This window comes from Ursus americanus, chromosome 31 (assembly GCF_024610735.1).
Source record: "Ursus americanus isolate L20-20 chromosome 31, mUrsAme1.1.p, whole genome shotgun sequence".
Lineage (NCBI taxonomy): Eukaryota > Metazoa > Chordata > Mammalia > Carnivora > Ursidae > Ursus > Ursus americanus.
In genome coordinates, this window is record NC_142157.1 from 18824263 (window position 1) to 18843774 (window position 19512).

General features: G+C 41.5%; 1 non-coding gene across 1 annotated transcript; it reads right to left on the reverse strand.

Moving 5' to 3' along the window:
* Positions 1-15982: 15982 nt before the first annotated feature.
* On the reverse strand, positions 15983-16084 carry LOC123786267 (U6 spliceosomal RNA). Its single transcript, XR_006777929.1, has one exon. It is a non-coding gene; the product is annotated as a U6 spliceosomal RNA (small nuclear RNA).
* Positions 16085-19512: the final 3428 nt, after the last annotated feature.

The following is a 19512-nucleotide window of genomic DNA, read 5'->3' on the forward strand; positions in this document are numbered from 1 at the left end:
TCCGTTCAGGAGAGCAGGGAGCTTGTTTTGGTCACTGCTCTATCCCCAAAGCCTAAAATGGTGCCTGGCGCATAACTGTCCTTAATAACTATTTGTCATATGAACGGATGGATAAATAAATCTAATAACTCTCAGCGTGTTGATCGTCGAAAACACTGTCTCCCAGATGTCCTTGTGGAAAGGCAGACCCTTGACCCTCAAAGGACTTGGCCAAGGTTAGCCAAGGAAAATGCTGTCGCCTTCAGTGTGATGGATGGGATAGGGAACAGGAAATGTGAGGCATGGTTATGGTGATTTGTTTTCACTGCAAAAAAATACAGGCCCATTGAAAAATCTCTCAGAAAAACTTAAGAAAAGACATAAATATGGCCTCTATTAAGTAGCAATATCTAGATCCTGGAGCAAGAATGGAAAGCTTTGCAAAGTTAAATGTAAATGAGGACTGAAGCAGGCTAGTGTGATTCAATGCTTTTCAATTCTTCAGAAATGAATTTTAAAGAAATCACTTGAATGGTTTACATATGATTGTATATTAATAATGTATATATATTTTTTAGTCTCTGATGAAAAGCTGTTGTTTTCAATTTGTATCAGTAGCCTCAACATGCAGAGACATTTTCTCTCTGGCACTCTTCAAATAAATTTTCTTTGATTTCTTACATGCTTATTTTGGACTCTTAATTACATTGATAGAAGATGGGTTGCCTCAATGCTTTTACTCTATAAATCTCTTGTTTTGAAGGAAAAAAATTGATTTTTAAAAAATTTACAATGAGCTATTGATGAAAAGTCACTATACAACGAGCTCCTGTGGATTCGTTGAAAGCAAAGTAATACTAGCTGTGTAACTTCATGAGAAAGCAGTACTTGTAACTTTCAAAATCAAAATTAATAATATAATCCTTTTTTCCATCAAATGTAATGCCATTTACCTATTCTTTTTTTTTATACTTTCTACATTCAGATTATAAGATCCTGAACAATGTAGCTGTTTTATCAGCAATGAAGAAATTTTTAATGTTTAAATGAGAATAACAAACTTATAAAGTATGTCCAAGTATTAACAGATTTATTTCTGTTTTTATCAAAGCCTGTGATTTGGAGGATTTCTATATCCTACAAGTCAATGTCACTAGATTTCAGATCTTGAAATAATAGTTGCACAAATAATTTATTTCCTAAGTTTTTACAAAATCATAAGCCCTATGGTCCCTTGAGGCAGAACAGGGATGAAATTGAATTATTGAAATGTTCTCTGCCCCAGATGCCGGTTAGCAAAGATAGGATCAAATAAAAGCTGATTTTTATTTATTGATCAGTTAATTTAGCTTAGTAGTAAAAAGCAGCAGGCTTAGTGTCTAACGATCGTGTGTTAAGTATTCTTCACCCTGTGTAACAAACTACCCTGCAACTCAATGGTTTCAACAACTATCTGTGAGAACTTACACATCCATGGGTTGACTAGTGGTCAACTGATCTACCTGTGCTTGACTCATCTCAGCCAGGTATGGCCGATCATGGCTGGGCTCCTTTGTGTATCTATGGGTCGGTTAAATGTTCTGCTTTGGTCCGGGCTTGGTAGGCAGCTCAGCTGGGGCAGCTCTGCCTCATTTGTCTTTCATCCTCCTCCCGGGGCCAGTTGGCCAGCTCAGGCTTGTCTTTCCCACGATGTTGTAAGCAGGACAATGCAAGATCTCCTGAGGCCTAGTCTGGGACCTGAAACCCTGTCACCTCTGCCTCATTTCATAGCCACAGCAACTCAGAAGCCCAGCCCAGAATTGAGGAGTAAGGAAAATCTCTTCTGCCTCTTTTTAGGGAAAATTGTAAAGTGTGTGGATACTGGGACGTGTGAGGAATTGGAGGTATTAATGCAGTTTATTATAGGTAGAAGGGAGATGCTTATTAAAAACAGGAGGAAGTAAGTTAGGAAATAATTTTTGAAATGGAGAAGCATCCTGGCATGATACATTATGGATCATCTGCAATCACAAAAAGAGTTATTTGGTAAAGATACCTGCATAAAAGATATCCGTATGTGCCAGTTTCCACATCGATCCTCTAGGTTGGACATTTTCAGAATGTGGTTGCCAGACCAGCAGTCATCTGGGAACTTGATAGAAATGCAAATTCTCAGGTCTTACCCCAGACCTACTGAATCAGAAACGCTGGGGCAGGGCCCCAGCAGGGCCCAGCTTGGGGGGAACCGCTATGGAAGGTCAGTCTTTGGCTTATTCCCTCAGTTTGTAACAAGCTGCAATACAATCTTTTAGTGACTTGCATAGATAACTCACATCGATATGATCACATCTTTGGGTTTTGTTGTTGGCAATGTCAAGTGGGAAGATCTCATAGCCTTCCTAAATTTTCGGCAGATGATTCATACATTTTTTTCTGCATGAGCCATCATTGGATAGCAGAGAGGAAAACTGAGTTGTTCTATTCTCTCCATATTGGTGTTTTCCATTGCTCCACAATTCCTAGGTGTTTGCCCCATGTGTTAAATGGCGTTCACCCTTCTTTTCATATCAGGTGTTGAAATAAAGGTGCATAATGTGTAACGACCACCTTATATCGTCCCCCTTTCTTAAAGACTTTGCCACTTGACTCTTTTGTCACAAATAAGATCTGAGACATTTGGGGTAAAAACTGACAAACAAAATATGTTTAAAGGGTCAGTTCCTTCACAATTATATTCCTTATTTGTCTAACAGAATTTGTTTGCTTTCTAACCTTGACCATTCTCCCTCCCTCCCCCCCGTCCCCGTATAGAAGCCTATGTGACTACTTTTTCCTTTGAATAACTTTTCCCTTGACAAATTTTTCATGATGGCATTTGCTGCTCAGGACTTCTGAAGGCTAACTCAGAATAATTGAGAAGTGGTGTGAGCTGTGTTTCATTTAATTCCTTCTCTCAAAGTAAAAGGGGAATACACCCAAATCATCGATCATATTCCTACCATTAGCATTTGGACTTCTAAGACTGACAGGGGAACTCTTGATGTTGGCAACTACATAATCTTGAGTGAAGGTTTTCTTCTTCAAGCCATTAGGTCTCTGTTGATATAATATCATGTTGTAATTTTTGTTTCCATTTATTTTACTAGGAAAAACTCTATCCAAAAAAGTCAATATTTCTATCAAAGCGTCAGTGATAGGATAATGTATAAAATTAACCAGCATTAAGTGAATTATGTAGTAAGTTATTTATTCAGTTTTGTGAAAAGCAGATCTTTGCCTTTCACATGGGAAATCATTTCTAAGGTCACTGCACAGCTGAGAAGAAAAAAACACTTTTAAAAAAAATCTCAGGTCCATTAGTGTAATTATAAAATACCACGTTTTAAGTATATCAATAATGGTAATTTGATAAGCATAATTTCTGTGGCAAAAAGAAAACAGAGAGGAAATTGTATTAATTGATGTTGAAGATAATTCTTCTAAACTCGCCCCAAGGCTTGGATGTTCTCTCAAGACCCGTGCTTTATTGCTTCAAATTGCTCGTATTATCACCTAGTTAATTCTCCTAAGACACATCCTTAGTTACTTTCTGGATGCATGACACCTTCAATTTCTTTTTTCCCTCCAGTTATATATTTTGAATTGTGATGACTATTAGCTTCTCATTAGTTTTTGTGGTTCAAAATGTATACTATTTAGTTTTCATTGAATGATAACCCCAATGAGGCTTGTTCTGCGGTGGAATCTTTTTCTTTCTTTCTTTTTTTTTTTTTTTTTTTGTAGATATAGCTGGACTGTCTGGTGTCAGAACTTCTTGATCAGATCGTCTATGTGGCCTGATTAAACCACATAAAGTGTGTACTGAGTGCTTCCCTTTCTCCTGGATCACAGTGCTTGGTATTTTATCTGTTGTTATCGGTTACTTCCTTTGGCACAGAACCTGGATTGTCACCTTCAACTTACTATGAAGGAGTAACATATCACGTCAGTGTGGCTGCCTGTTAACCACTTTCAGATAACTTTTCTTCACCTCACTGGCGGAACTAGGGGAGGGCCGAGGGTCCAAGAGAATTTCTGGGTAACCGGGAGGTAAGATGAGGAAGAAGTTTTTGCAGAGCATAAACACGTGGGGCAAAACTAGTTTACTTGACAGATTCACCTGCAGTTCAAATTGCCTGTGACAGAGATTCGCCGATTCCCTGTTTACCCATAGAAACCATGCCGCAAAGCACTGAGGAAGAGCCTGGGAGACCCTTGCTCAGCCTCAAGGTCACCTATGATGAAGTCTCTGTGTCAGCTCTGTGTCAGCAAAGCTGGTCAGATGTAAAGATGTAATTGGCAAGAGCACTGTCTTTATTCCTGAAGCTGTATTTGGTGAAATGTATTGTTCTCACTCCAGATGAATTGTGGACCAAGAGACAAAATGGTTTGTTTTTGATTTGGGAAGCCCAGATGGTTACATGGACACTAGTGGCTTAAAAACTTGTTTAATGTAATTCATAAAATATTTGTTTCATTTGTTGTGTGTGTTCATTTTATGTGTTTATGAGTCTGTTTTCCATACTGGCGGCAAGCTTCTCAGAGGACAGAGGCAATGTTCCTGGTCTTCTTTATAACCCTGCCTGGCTCATGACAGATGCTCAAAATATGGTTACTGAATAAAGGATGAAGGTTTGAATTAATGATGGTAGAAGGCTCTGGAGGGCATCTCAAGATGCCACCTGACATTACCTGTATTAGTTCTCTATTGCTCCTGTAACTTATTACTACAAATTTAGTGGCTGAAAATAACTCAAACTTATTATCTTACAGTTCTGGAGGTCAAAAGTCTGAATTGGGTCTCAATGGGCTAAAATCAAGGGGTCAACAGGATTGCATTCTTTCTGGAGACTCTAGAGAAGAATCTACTCCCTTACCTTTTCCAGCTTCTAGAAGGCCTCCTGCATCCGTGGCTCCAATTTCAAAACCAGCAGCATAGCGTCTTCAAAATTCTGATTCTTCTGCCTCCCTCTTTCCCAAGGAGCCTTGTGATGACGCTGAATCCATCAAGATGATACCCCCCCATCTTGAGGTCAGCAGATTAGCAATCTTAATTCCATCTGTGACCTTAATTCCCTTTTGCTGTGGAACCAAACACATTCACAGGTTCCAGGGATTAGAACACAGACATCTTGGGGGGCCAGTGTTCCACCTACCACATTGTCCCAACAACACTTTTTTAAAAAAAAGAATTTTCAACCTGGACTAAATAGCTGTTTTCCCCCCATTTCTATGAACTATGAAGAAGTATCCAAATGGCATATAATTATTTTGAGAACAAGAGCCTAAATATATAAATTAATCCCATTCAACTTTCTTTCAGGCAAATCGCTTCCATCTGCTTTGTATCTGTATGAATCATAAGGACGGCTGGAAGGACTCAGGAATCTGGTATCAATGAGAAAACCCCAATCAAAGCAAGTGTGAGCTTTGAAAATAAACCACCATTGTGTTTGGATAATAGCCCATTAACAAAGGTTAATTTTCCTTAAATCGCAGCGCATTTTGATTTTCTAGAATGAACTTCAAGCAATTAGAGTCTGTTGGGTAAACTTTTGAAACAAAATCTGAATGCATTGTTCTGAGCAATCGTGTAAAAATACATTTTTTCAATTAACATTCATTTTTAAAATTTAAAAAAAGATCAGCAAGAAACTCGTTTAAGCAAATAAGAAGCAAGCTGATGAACTTCAGCATTCCCCAGAAACTCAGAACATTCGTTTTTAGCTTATAGACTAATGAATCCTAAATGGAGACTGTTTCAGAGAGAAAGAACTTTGTTTTCCTTCTGTGGGAAATGGAAAGGGTGCTAATTAGGAATATGAAGCATTATGACATAATGAAGCTACTGCATTGCTCCAAATTTGTCCTGAATTTTGTTAGCTCCAGGGCTATGGCAGTAATTTCACTCTCTATCTTGTGTCCAAGAATCGGCTACCATCTGCCTCAGAGTAAGTTTACCTATGTTGGCATTTTTACCACCAAGCTAATTGTTTATTTATTTAACTAATGGATTCTGTCCTCATTAGAGCCTGTTATTATGTTCAAATGTGATTTGAGTCCGGAAAGGAATATACTATATTTTTAAAATTTGAAGCTATCTGTTGGGTCTTTTCAGATTTTTGTTTTCGACATTCATATAAATAAAATTAAACAGAACTGCAAGCGAAGAGGTAAAATCCCCCATATAAATCCGTTCTGATTTTTAAAAAAAAGAAGAAGAGAAAAAGAAGATTAGCCCATGTCCTCCTGGCCAAATCTGGGCTCTACAAATATTCTCATAAAATAATTCTTCATCCCTATTCACATTTTCCCCTGTACAACTATGGAAATATAAAAGGTCTGTCTGTTCAATTTCTTCCCTGAGGGTCAAAGGCAAGATATCAGCTGTATCTCTCCATTAGGGGTGTAGAGGTACAGAGTCCTCTGCTTCCAAATGGCCTGTGTCATGTCAGACCTCCTTCCAGAAAGAAGGATGCATACAGTTGCATCCTTTCCTTCTGGATTTTATATATAATCATATAATATAATGCAATATAATATATATTACACACACATATGCATAATTTAGTTAATATCTTCTGACTGTGCTCTTGACTTGGTTCTGACATTATTTCCAATTTTTTCCTAGAGCTGGGTTGATTAGAGCACAGATTCTCCATCCAAGTCCTGCTACCTTCTTTTCTAAGGGACTCCAATCTCAAAACTCTTTTGCTGGTCCTTCCAGATTGTGATCTCTCCTCTGGAAACTTGAGGAGTCACCCCTGAGGCTGAACACCAGGCTTGCCCAGAAACTCCTATTCCCATTTTTAGCTTCCTTCCCAGGTCAGGTGCACGAGGATTCATTTCTCCTGGTGGGGAAAGAGGTGATAGGGTATAAGAGTGAGAGAAGACATCCCTGGGCGTAATTGAGGTTCACTTCAAACCACTTTCTTAACCAACTGACCTGCTGCCAAAATGCATTGAGTCACTGACTAAATCTTCTCCAGTGTGCCCTGCAGGGGCAGCAGGGAGGAGCTGTGCCAAATTCCAGCTCCCAGCCCCAGCTACACCCTCCATGGCCAACCAGTCCCTTGTGCCGTTAAACGGGTCAGACACTTGGAGTCCGTGAGGTGTAGGGCTTAAATCATCTGAGACGCTGGAGGATTCTCAGATCCCAAGCAGTGACTCTTTATATCAACCCTGATTAGTACAATAGGGTCATCTGATAGTTAATTTTTTGCATTTTGCTGATATTAAGACTTGTTCTCTCTCTCTCTCTCTCTCTCTCTCTCTCGTTTTTAGGATTTGCTTTCTCTTTAAATAAAATGTTGCTAATCCTGTTTAATTACTCCCATTTGTGTGGGTTGCAGGAAAATGCTGCAGAGAAAGACATGGCTCTGTTTCCCATTGTGTGAGCCAGTTGTGTTTTGTAACACACGTGATTTGATTTCTTATTTTGACATTTTTGCATTATTTCAATTGTTATTTTTATTTTCTTAAATACAATTTAAGCACCAAGTATAGAAGTTGCACAAATATATCTTAATTCTTTTTCTCTCATTATTGAGGTATATGGGACATTAATAACCTGCAAATATTTAAAGTGTACGACTTAATACGTTTTGAGGCATATACCCTTAAAACCATGTCCTCAGTCAAGATAATCAACATTGATCACTCCTAAAAGTTTCTTCATGCTCTTTCGTTTCCTCATGCGCTCTGCTTACTACCTTCACCTCTATTCCCAGGAAACTAGCATGCTGTTTTCTGTCATTGAGATTAGTTTGCATGTTCTAGAACTTTATATAAATGGAATCAAGCATTATGTACTTTTTTGAGGAGACTGGAGATCTGACTTCTTTCAGTGAACATAATTAGGTTGAGATTAATCCATATTGTGTGTATCAGTGATCTTCTCCTTTTTATTATATAAAATACTGTATTTTATTTATCCATTTGCTTATTGATGGACTTGGGGGTTTTCCAGTTTGGGGCCATTACAAACAAAGCTGCTATGAACATTCAAGTATTTCTGTGAACAGAGACTTTTCTTCCTCTTGGGTAAGTACCTAAAGTTAAAATAACTGGATCATTAAGTAGTTATATGTTTAACTTTTTTTTTTAAGATTTATTTATTTATTTTTGAGAGAGAGAGAAGGAGAGTGTGCAAGGGGTGGGGAGGCACAGAGGGAGAAGAAGAGAGAATCTCAAGCAGACTCCTGGCTGAGTATGGACCCCAGTGCAGGGTCTGGATTCTATGACCCTGAGATCATGACCTGAGCCGAAATGAAGAGTCAGGTGCTTAACTGACTGATCCACCCAGGCGCCCCTATAGGTTTAACTTCTTAAGAAACTGCCAAACTTGCTTCACTTAACATAATCCCCTCCAGTTCCATCCATGTTGATGCAAATGGTGGGTATTCATTGTTTCTCATGGCTGAATAATATTCCATTGTCTACATGGACCACATCTTCTTTATCCATTCATCTGTCGATTAATGAATCATGGAACACTACATCAAAAACTAATTAAGTACTATGCTGGAGCTAACTGAATATATTAAAAAAAAGAAAAGAAAGAAAGAAAGAAAGAAAGAAAGAAAGAAAGAAAGAAAGAAAGAAAGAAACTGCCAGTCTCTTTCCAGAGTGGCTGTCCCTCTTTATGTCCCCACCAGTAAAGTACAAGACTTTCAGTCCCTCCACAACCTAACCAACGCTTGATGTGGCCACAGTCTTTTTAATTTTAGACGTTCTTGTAGCTATGTAGTGGTATCTCGTTGTGATTTTAATTTATATTTGCATGACAACTAATGGCGCTGAGAATTTTTTCACGTGCTTATTTGCCTCCGTATGTCTTCATTCTAAAATTCCCGTTCAAAAATGAAAAAAAAAATGTGAGAAGCTCTTACGTGATCAATCACTACCAGTGGGAGTCAGGGCTGGCACTCTGGTAACGAACAAATCAGTCTCTCTCGATGTTCTGTCCTCCAGTCACGTAAATGAAGTTTCTCCTGTGGTTTCACATGGGTTCGTCTTCATTGCTTCAATACAGAAGAGCATAAGTAAGCTTCAAGTATCTTTGTATGTCATCAAACTAATAATTCCCCTTCGAAAGTCAGTGCTGAGAATAGCACTGCAGTTCAGAGCATGTCACGGGGAACTTTCCATATTTGTGGAATGCCTCCTAGAGGACAGACACTGGCCTGTGCCTTGCAGTGCTGATGGATGAGACACTGTCCTCAAGGAGCTCACAGTATTGTAGGAGAACCTTACTGGAATATCCCAAGTTCTGAAGTAGCATATCTCTTTAAGGAAATAAATGAATACATGAATATGTAAATAAATATCGCAATAATCAAAACACTTAAATCCCGGGGCTATGATCAGGCAAACCAGAATTTAGCAAACTGGCTTCCTATTCTGAAACCTTTAAAATGTATGCATTTGGTGCCACTGCAGTGTGGGTCACAGAAAAACTCCGGTTCAACTGTGCTTAAACTATGTTGATAAAATCATGTGTGAGTCATACTGGCTCAAGCACCAAGCAAGATATTTTATATATGTATCATCTTTTATCTTTACTACGACCCACCAAGTCTGAGCTTATAAACCTATTTTATAGACGAAGGGACTCAGTGTTGAAATAACTCCTCTAAAATTAATCAATCACCAATTTCCAGAAGTAAAATTAAACCCAGATCCATCAGACTCCGTGACACTTGGCACCCATCTTTTGTTGGTGCCTAGAAAAATCCACGTCTCATGTGACCTCTCCCTAGAAAAAAATCACCTTGTACTCTGCTCTAACTTTGCTTCTTTCAATCAATAACGCCTTAGAAATAAGAATAAGCTGGTTAGAACGTCAAAAAAGGTCTACACAACAAAAACAAATATTCTGGTGGCCCATTTTCAGATATGTATGTTTAAAACTCCTCTAGAAAAAAAAAAGTGGCATCTTAATGCCAAGTCCTGTTTCGATCATTCATTTCCAGATTGGAAGCAGACACACACCCTGGGCTCGATTACACTGTGAGGTGTTGACAGAATTTACTCCTCCAGAGAACTCAGCAAAGCTTTGAGGTCAAGAGCTTCATTTGAGGCTTTTTGCGATTCTCTGCTGGGGCTGCTGACCTAGCTGAATACATATGGAGACTCTTCCAGGCTCTCAGCTCTGTGCAGAATGTTCAGAGAATAGCAGCGAGGAAAATGCTAGAGACCTGGGCTCAAGGCTTCCTAGTTCTGGTAGAGTTCAGGCTACAGCAGAAAGCATTGGCCCATGGGGACGGTGTGCACTTTCTGTGTTTTTGGAGGAAGCAGCTGTGACCTGTTGTTATTGGCCACTCCAGCGTGGTCCGTGTGCCCGGGGACTTTCTTGTAAGGTAAAGATAAACAGCAAAGGGAATAGGGAGATCTGTCCCCTGTAGCATCACGATTGAATGGGGACCACGTGAACTCAGAGAACTAACCTGAAAAATAAACAGAAACCCACTTTTCATTCTCTGCTTCAGCTGATGCATTTGGGAGCCTCTGCTTGGGCCCAGAACTGGGTGAGGCCTGGAAACAGATCCAAAGAAAGTATGGTCCGAGTGGGAAGCCTCTGAGGTAGGTTGGACTTTACAGCTAGTGCGTCATTTTACAAATTGAAGGTTTGTGGTGGGGAGAGGTCTAGCAGAACCATTTTCCAATTGCATGTGTTCTCTTATGTCTGGGTGTCACATTTTGGTAATTCTTGAAATATTTCAAATGTTTCCACAATTTTTATATTTGATCTGTGATCAGTGATCACAACTCACTGAAAGCTCAGCTGATGGTCAGTAGTTTTTAGCACTAACGTGTTTTTTAAAGTATGTACACTGTTTTTGTAGACATAATTCCGTTATACACTTAATAGACTACGGTGTAAATATAACTTTTATATGCACTGGGAAACCAAAACCTTCATTTGACTCCCTTTGTTGAGATATTTGCCTTATTGCAGTGGTCTGGACCTGGCCCACGATATTTCCAGGGTATGCTTGTGCGTACTTGTGGAATTCTGTGGTCCCCACCCTTTCCCAGCCACACCCCCCCACGCAGGCTTCACGAAGACTAGGCCAGTTTTGCTCACCATCGTGTAATTGTCAGTTAGGACAGCGTCTGACTCACAGTAGGGACTCACTGATCTTAGTTTGCCCCTTACCATCATTCGCCACCACGCAGCAGAATTGGCCTCCAACGTATGCTGCTGACCTGTCATTTGCCCACTCGAGAGCTTGGGATGCCTTCTAACTGTCCTTAGGGTAAAATTGGACTTACGTAGTAGCAGGGCGTACAAGACTCTTGACAGCCTGACCTGACCCTATTGTTAAGTGTATTTATTAAGCACCTACTACATACCAGGCACTGTGTGGTCGCTAGGAATTTATCAGCAGACAAAACAAAGATTTTGCCCTTTGGTGGGTGGAGATGTACAACAAAGAAGTAATTTTTTTTTAAGATTTATTTAGTTGAGAGAGAACACGAGCGGGAGGGGCAGAGGGAGCGGGGGAGAGAACCTCAAGCAGACTCTGCACTGAGGGCAGAGGGTGGAGCCCGACTTGGAGCTCAATCCCACAACCCTGAGATCTCGACCTGAGCCGAAGCCAAGAGTTAGAAGCTTAAGTGACTGCACCACCCAGGTGCCCCAAGAAGTAATTTTTAGAGTGTGGTAGATGGCAATACATGCTGTGATAAGAAAGAAAAGTTGAGCAGGGTGCCAGGGAAAGGCAATGTCAGGGGGCTCATGGGAGTTTGCAATTTTCAATAGGATGGTCAGCGTGGGCCTGATTGAGGAGACGTTTGGGCAAACGTTGATTTCTGGGGATGGCTTCCAGCAGAAGGAATGGCCGGTGCAAAGCCATAAGGGCAGGAGCATGTCCGTGTGTTTGAGGAACACCAGGAAGGTCAGTGTGGCTGAAGCAGCGTGAAGGTCCAGGTCACGTACAGGCAGTAAGACAGAGAGACACAATGGGAGTTCAGGTCATACTGTTGGTTGTTGTAATGACTTAGACTTCTTTCCCCTCTAATTTTGAGAGTTTATTTGAGCAAAAATCTATTCAAATTGGACAGCGCCAAACTGGAAGTTGTTAGGCGTGCTCCCAACTTAGACTTTAACTTTGAATAGCATGGCAAACCACTTCAGAACATTGAGGAGAGAAAAGATGTATTCTGACCTAAGTCACTACATACATTCTGCTCACTACTCTGCTGAGCATAGATGGTCAGGGAACGAGGTCAGCGGGGGAGCACTGCGGTAATCTAGGTGATTTGAATCATGGTGGTAGGCGAGGAGGTGTGCCCAGGGCCTGCCCCTTCCTCAGTTTGCCATGTACCTGGGTAGAGCAGACTTTCAGTTGGAGAAAGCCCTCAGGCAAAAGAATGCATATTCCAGCAGATGGAAGGTGGCATCAGAGGTCAGGCCTGAGGAAAATGAACAGGGCACCAAAGCAGGGTCACCCACAGTGAGGACTGTGACATCAAGAAAAGGAAGCATACTCTGGGAAAATAGCCTAGTGGGTGGACAGGGCAGTCTAGAAGGGCTGCTGGACAGCACTGAGGGCTCCAGTGAGGCTCAGGGACGTGAAGGTAAGGCCTGATAATGTGGCTACGGGCTGTGCCACGGCCAAGTTCAGCTGTATGGGTGTGGCATGATAGAGTGTGCAAAGAAAGGAGTGATTGCGATGAATGATTGGGGAATTTAACCTGAGTAAGACAGGGAGAGGTGGTGTCAGAAAGGTGAGGGAGAATGGAAGGTGACAGGACCAGTGGGTAAGAAAGCCCTCGAAAGTTGCAGAGTTAAGGCACCAGAAAGAGTGAGCTAGGGAGATAGTGAGTGAGTGTTGGTCAGGGTGGGATGTGTGAAATTGAGGCGAGGGAAGAGTACAGATTACTGATGAAGTTCTAGGGTATAGCCGTGAGAATGAGGAACTGAGGCAAGGGGGTGGACCAGATCACAGGCAGAGAGAAGCTTCTCGAACAGAGAAGCCTGTCAGAAGGATCATATTTGGGAACATTGGAATTTCCAGAAATGAAGATATTCTTGTGATGGAGAGAGTGGCAATGAGTCGGTGCCAAATCACCAAGAAACAAGAGGGAAATTCCTGGGGATTAGCAGTAGAGTAGAATGTGATAGAACTTGTAGACGTTAGAGCCAGAGCTAGCATATCTGTTGGCTTAATTTCTTACCATTCTTCTCCATCCAAACTCCTACTACCAACAAAAACAAACATCTTTTGAGAGCTTACTGTGGACCACTACTGAACAGAGAACTTTACTGAATTAACTCAATCCTCCTAACAATCCCAGGGAACACAGATTATGGTCATTTTTTCACACCCTTAAGGAAAATGGATAAGGGAGAAGTTAGGGAACCTCCCAGTGATAAACCACTGGTAAGTAAGAGAGGGAGATGAAAATTCAGGCAGGGTTTCCACTGAGGCTTACACTGTAGCCATACCACTTTAATGTTTTTCTCGATCAGGACTGAGATCTTGGCAAGCAGCACCCTCAGAACACGTCTTCGCCTGGATAATACATGCCAAATCAAAGTTGATCCTTTGGGGCAGTCCTACTCAAAGCAGAGTCCATGGCTGCGCGTCACCAGGAGCTCCTTAGAAATGCAAATTCTCACACTCCACGCCAGACCCCAAGATTTAGAATCTCAGGGATGGGACTCAGGAATCTGTTTTAACAAAGCCCTCCAGGTGATTTTTATGCATTCTAAAATTTCAAAAGCCCTGTGTGAACCCTCCCAAGTCCAGTATCTTGAGTATGGATTTGAAATATAATATTAAATTCAAAGAATTGCAACATGACCTCCTCTGTCATTTTAACTCTATTTTATGGTCTAATCTGATCCACACTTTTTACAATTCAAGCCATCCATCCTTCTGTATACAGTTAGAGTTCTTAATCCACTTTGTGGTATTGACAGGGGCTGAAGATAGGGAAGAAGAAGAGAGTGTGTAAGACAGATGATGAACTCAAGCTCAGATCTGTTAAATGGGAGACATGCTCAGAGCTCTTGGGTGGTTAGTTAGCAATCTGTTGGTGGTAGAGGGCCCCAAGCTGGGGTGTAGTCAGCTCTGGGGAGATAGATCTGGGAGGCATCAGCCCACATTAGTTGAAGCTGTGATTGCAGACACAGTCATCTGTGGGGAAACTGGAGAGCCCGATGAGAAGAAAGATGAAAGACAAATGGGTAGGGAACATCAATATTTGAGAAGTGGGCCAAGAGGGAGGAGACTGTGAACGTCTGAGAAGAAAAGACAACAGAGATATAGGAGAAAGAGAAGAGAGTGCTTAGAACTCAAGAGTTTCAATGAAGGGTTGAATAGCAGTGTTGAAAATCAGAGAAAGATCAAGGGGGATGAGAACTGAAAATAGCAATTTGGAGGTCACTGTTGGTAAGTTTTGACAGAAAGAGGGAGTAGAAAACCTTGTGAGAGCCTGAGAAGTTAGTGAGACACAGGCTACTGAGACAGGTTCCCAGCAGTGTCTCAGGGACCTCGTTGTTGAAGGGAAGAGGGTGGACAGAGTGTTAGTTTGAGAAGGAGTAGGATGAAGGGAAATATATATTTTTAACGACGGAAGCTTTAAAATGTTTGTAAGGTGAACAGAAGACAGAGGAGAGGGATAAATTAAAGGTACAAGAAACAGAAATTTATCTGCTAAGGTGAAATTTTTTTAGACTTATGACATTTATAACATTTGGTGCTAGAACCATAAGAAATGTTTGCGAGATATGTTTACCAAATAAATGAAATTATTATTGGGATACAGTACATCCCAGAGTGAAGGGGGATAGCCCTCCCTTGAGAAGGGCTCAAGTTCCTTTCCAGATGTACTCACCTCTCTCGCCATTGCCCACTGCTGCCCTTACTACCCCAGGTCCAGAAGCCCCTCACCGTTCTCAAAGTGCATCACACCCTCACTGTCTCTTTGCACAAGGACTCAATGGCTTTGCATCAGGTTTTACCTCTGTCTAAAGTATCCTTTCGCCTACTCATCCTTTGAGAGTCCTCTCTAGTATCAGCTTCACCGTGAAGCCTCTTCTCTGTAAGCTGGAATTCATTGCTGCCTCCTAAGGGCCACGACAGCCTTGTGTTCTTAGGTCTTGTGGACCCTTCACAAATTCTCTGCCGTCACGTTGTATGCCTGTCTGAATTTCCTTCGTTAGACTGGAAACAGGCTTTTACCTGCCTATAACCAGCTCCTCAGATAGTGCTTGGCACATAATAAGCATTAGAGACTGATGACCAAATGAACGAGTGAAAGAAAATTGAATATTGGCTTTCCAAAACTATACATCTTTAAAAAAATTTTTTAAGATTGATTTATTTATTTGAGAGAGAGAGAGAGAGAGAGAGAACACAAGTAGGAGAGGCAGAGGGGAGGGAGAGAGAATCTCAAACAGACTCTGAGCTGAACGTGGAACCAGCGTGGGGCTCGATCTCATGTCCCAAGATCACAGCTTGAGCTGCAAACAATAGTCATTTGCTTAACCAACTGCACCACTCAGGCGCCCCCAAAGCTACACATTTTTTAAAAGCAGCTCAGTAAAAATCAGCCTATTGGTTCATCTCAGGAAATACAGAGGCACTTTTGAAGACACTGAAACATTAAAACCTAGAGCAATCAGAATTATGGTCACTCTGTCAAAATTATAAAAGGTTTTCATCAGGCCTGCCTAACATGAGCACATGGACAGAGCAAAACTATCATCCTACGACTCTCAGAAACAGAAATGTGTGATTTGGGTAATACACAGAACAATTGGAATTTTTATAAATGTATTTGCCAGCCAAAAGACCCTTGAAGGGTGCTGGGTCTCTCCTAAGTTCTACAGAATGATCTGAGAAGTCCATTATTCTTTCCAGTGGTTGGTTTATGAAAAGTCAGGCAACAGAATTCTGGTCAATGAGGCATGAGGGAAGTGTCTTAGGAGCCCACATCAAAGAGTTTTTCTCATTCTTTTTCTTTTTTTCTTAGTATAGAACGCTTCATGAACTTGCATGTCATTCTTGCACAGGGCCCATGCTTCTCTGTTTCATTCCAGTTTTAGTAAATGTGCTGCTGAAGCAAACACAAATTTTCTCTTTCCTAACAGGGATCCAAGAAAGGGACTTATTTTCTTATATTCTTTGGACATGTATCAAGATGTGATGCCTGGAGCTATTGCAGCCATATTGTGACCAGGAGGTGACAAGCCTGAGGAGAAAAGCCAATGCAGTGAGGATGGCAGAAGAGAAAAGTAGAAAGATCAGGGTCCCTGGTGGTTGTGTTGAGCCGCTGCATTAGCCAACCCTACAAGGGCTCTACCTCTAGACTTCTTCCCCTTCTTCTTCTTCTTCTTCTTCTTCTTCTTCTTCTTCTTCTTCTTCTTCTTCTTCTTTACTTCTTTCTTTATATGAAACTACAAATGAAGTTCCTATCATTATGTCAGCCAGTTGAATTTTATCCTCAGCAACCTTCAGCTGGATGCATTCTGAGAGATACAACTGACCACCAGATTGAAGGACCAGCTTTTCTAGCATTACAGGTTATTTTAACTTCATTCTTTACTGTGACTTCTCAGGCCGCTGTTAAAACATGTAAATCTGCTACTGATTTTTAAAAAATGAAAACATCCAAATAAGCAATCATATCAAGTGCAAACTTCTTTATACCGTATAGGTTTATTTTTAAAAAACAAGCTCACTTGAATATTTGACTCCATTAATATTACCTCTCCAAAATACCCACCAGCTTTTACAGCGTTCAGATTCCAGACACTGCCTACTACCGTGATTGATGAGAGAGGATTTCCTAGCATTCTTGCTTTGTGCAGAATATGAGCTGAAGACATTTCCACATCAACCTTCATTTTGAAATATGTTCCAGGAAGAATGTGGTGAGTTTCTTGGGTTCGCCTGATTTTCACAGATTAAAATCTGTGATTAATAACGCAAACTTACTTACGACTGTGAGAATAATGGCAACGAGAATAAGGATTTTGATTTTAGTAAACATTTATTGAAATCTTTTAACATGCAAGGGACTCCAGGGAAGCAGTATAACATCATGATGAAGAATAAGGGCTTTGCTCTCGAGCAGGTGTGGATTGTGACCTTGAAAGGTACTTGGGCATTTTCTGGGGAGGGAAACCAAAATAGGAGTACACGTTCCCATGCTGATTCCAAAGATTGACGTCGGAGTCCTTAGGAAGGTGTGTGGCTGGGGCCTCTTTTCCTTTTGCCTTGAGTTTCTATGTGGAGGAACTTGTTAGTGAAAAGTTCCTTGCCCCACACCCTATTTCTCTTTAGGTGAGTGATTTACCTGACCTTGGGAAATGAACTCTGCCATGGTTGACTCAGCCCCTTCCACTCTCGTTCTGTTGGGGGATCTGCCCCCCAGGTTTAACAGGGTCACGGCAGACCCACAGGACCTGTCACGGTAGATAAGTCTATACAATTCAGCCTGACTTTTATTAGCAATCAATCTGACATCTTAATCTCCACGTATCTGACTCCTGGGTCACTCCTGAGAGAGGATCTGAACTCCTAGAAACAGAGAGCTGCTATACTAGAGGCTCTGCGAGACACCATTTGGCCATGCTGCTGCGTTGCGCACTGCACAAGGTGGTGGAGAGAGGGGTCTAAATCTTTCCCATGTACAAAATCTCTTGTTTCAGCCTCTTTTAGCCAAAAGTTCCCATACAGATCGACTCCTAGAAGCCCTGCTTTTCTGTCCATTAGGTAGGCTCAGAAAAACAGCATGGCCACCGTTTAAGGCAACCTCTCCAAATGCCAACCAGGTAGGGAGCTTCTCAGGACTGAAATGGAGTGACAAGTCAAAGGCAGCCTGACTTCTCCAAAGGCCTCGCTGTACCAGGTGCAGCTGGTTCTGCCAGTTTCCTAAGCTGCCCGGGCGTAGGGGTTGTTTTGGAACCCGCCATGAGTGGCAGCGTCCGAGCGCTGACCTCAGAAGCTGTAACAGCAGGGCCATTAACAAGCAGGCAAAAAGCGGGGGGAAGTATAAAAGGACTATGGATGAGTCCATATGAAACAGTCCCATCACATCCGGAAATCCTAGGGGGAGAAAGTTCAGGAGGTGAGTTTATGTGTTATGTGGTTTAAGAGCTAGAGTCAGTGCAAGTTAGATTATTGTTAGTGTGACCCCAATTTGACTCGTAGGGTGGGGAGTACAGAGGAAAAATGAATTGTAATAAAAATTGTCATGCGGAGGTTTTGGTGTCATAATTCTGTGTGTGAATTCAATTTGGGAACATTATTATGAGTTTTTGTGCTTAGATTTGAACATAACTTTGATTTTCTTCCTCTTACGCTAGTTTACCCTAAATCACAGCACCAGAGCATCGGGGACCATGCCTCTGGCCGGCAGTCGAGTCCTGTAGACGAAATCATTTGGAATCTGGGCCTTGAGAGTGGTTCTTACGTACCCAGTTCCTGGGACTTAGGCTGCCATGTTTTTTGTACAGGAAGCATGGGTGCCGTCATCTCCACCAACACAGGTCACACCTGCCATCCTGCACTGACCTCAACAGGGGGGAGGAGGGTTAGAAGCTAAGATCCAAGAGGCTTACAGTCTGGAGGGGGGAGATGACCATATCCAGTACAGTGTTGTGGGCGTGTATGGGGTACAAACGGGGTCACAGGGGGTCCGGTAGTGTACAGAGGTGTCTCAGAAGAGAGAAAAAGTCTGTGGTTCAGGCATAACTGATAATAGAATCCCTGTTCACTTTTAAAACTGTCTGTATTTAGATGATTGATTGTTTGGCTAGCCTAGGCTAGGAAAGGGTGATCTATTCTTTCTGAAACTTGGAAAAAAAAAAAACCATCAGTAGCATCTTAGGGGTGAAGCTTAGTGTAAAAGTAACTATTTGGGAGTTACTTGCAGTCTGGGCCTGTGACTTACCTTCTGTGCCAGGCTCTGCTGTGTGTGTGTGTGTGTGTGTGTGTGTGTGTGTGTGTGTGTGTTCATGCACGCGCACACAGGGGATGGAGAGAGAGCATGAAAATTGAATGAATAGGCAAATTGAATGAATGAGTGCCATTCAAACTAACTAAATTACTAAAATAACTAAAATTGTTAAACAACGAAAGTAATTTTCTTTTTCAGAAATCATTCTGAATGGCAGTCGATTTGTCGGGAGGTTTCAAGTACACTACGAGGGGAAAACAAGTGATTTTACAAATAACTTTGAAAGACAATTGGTCTTTAAAACAAGCCCTTGGGTCCTCCCTGTCCTCGTTCACTACAGGATAATGACGGAGGATTCATTTGATGAAAAACCTCCAAGAAGCTTCTGGGGAAGAAAATGTGTCCTGAAGGCAAAGTTGTGGTCTTTATTTATTTATTTATTTTAAAGATTTTATTTATTTATTTGACAGAGAGCACAAGTAGGGGGAGCTGCAGGCAGAGGGAGAGGGAGAAGCAGACTCCCCACTGAGCAAGGGGCCCCATGCGGGACTCAATCCCAGGACCCCGGGATCATGACCCAAGCCGAAGGCAAAG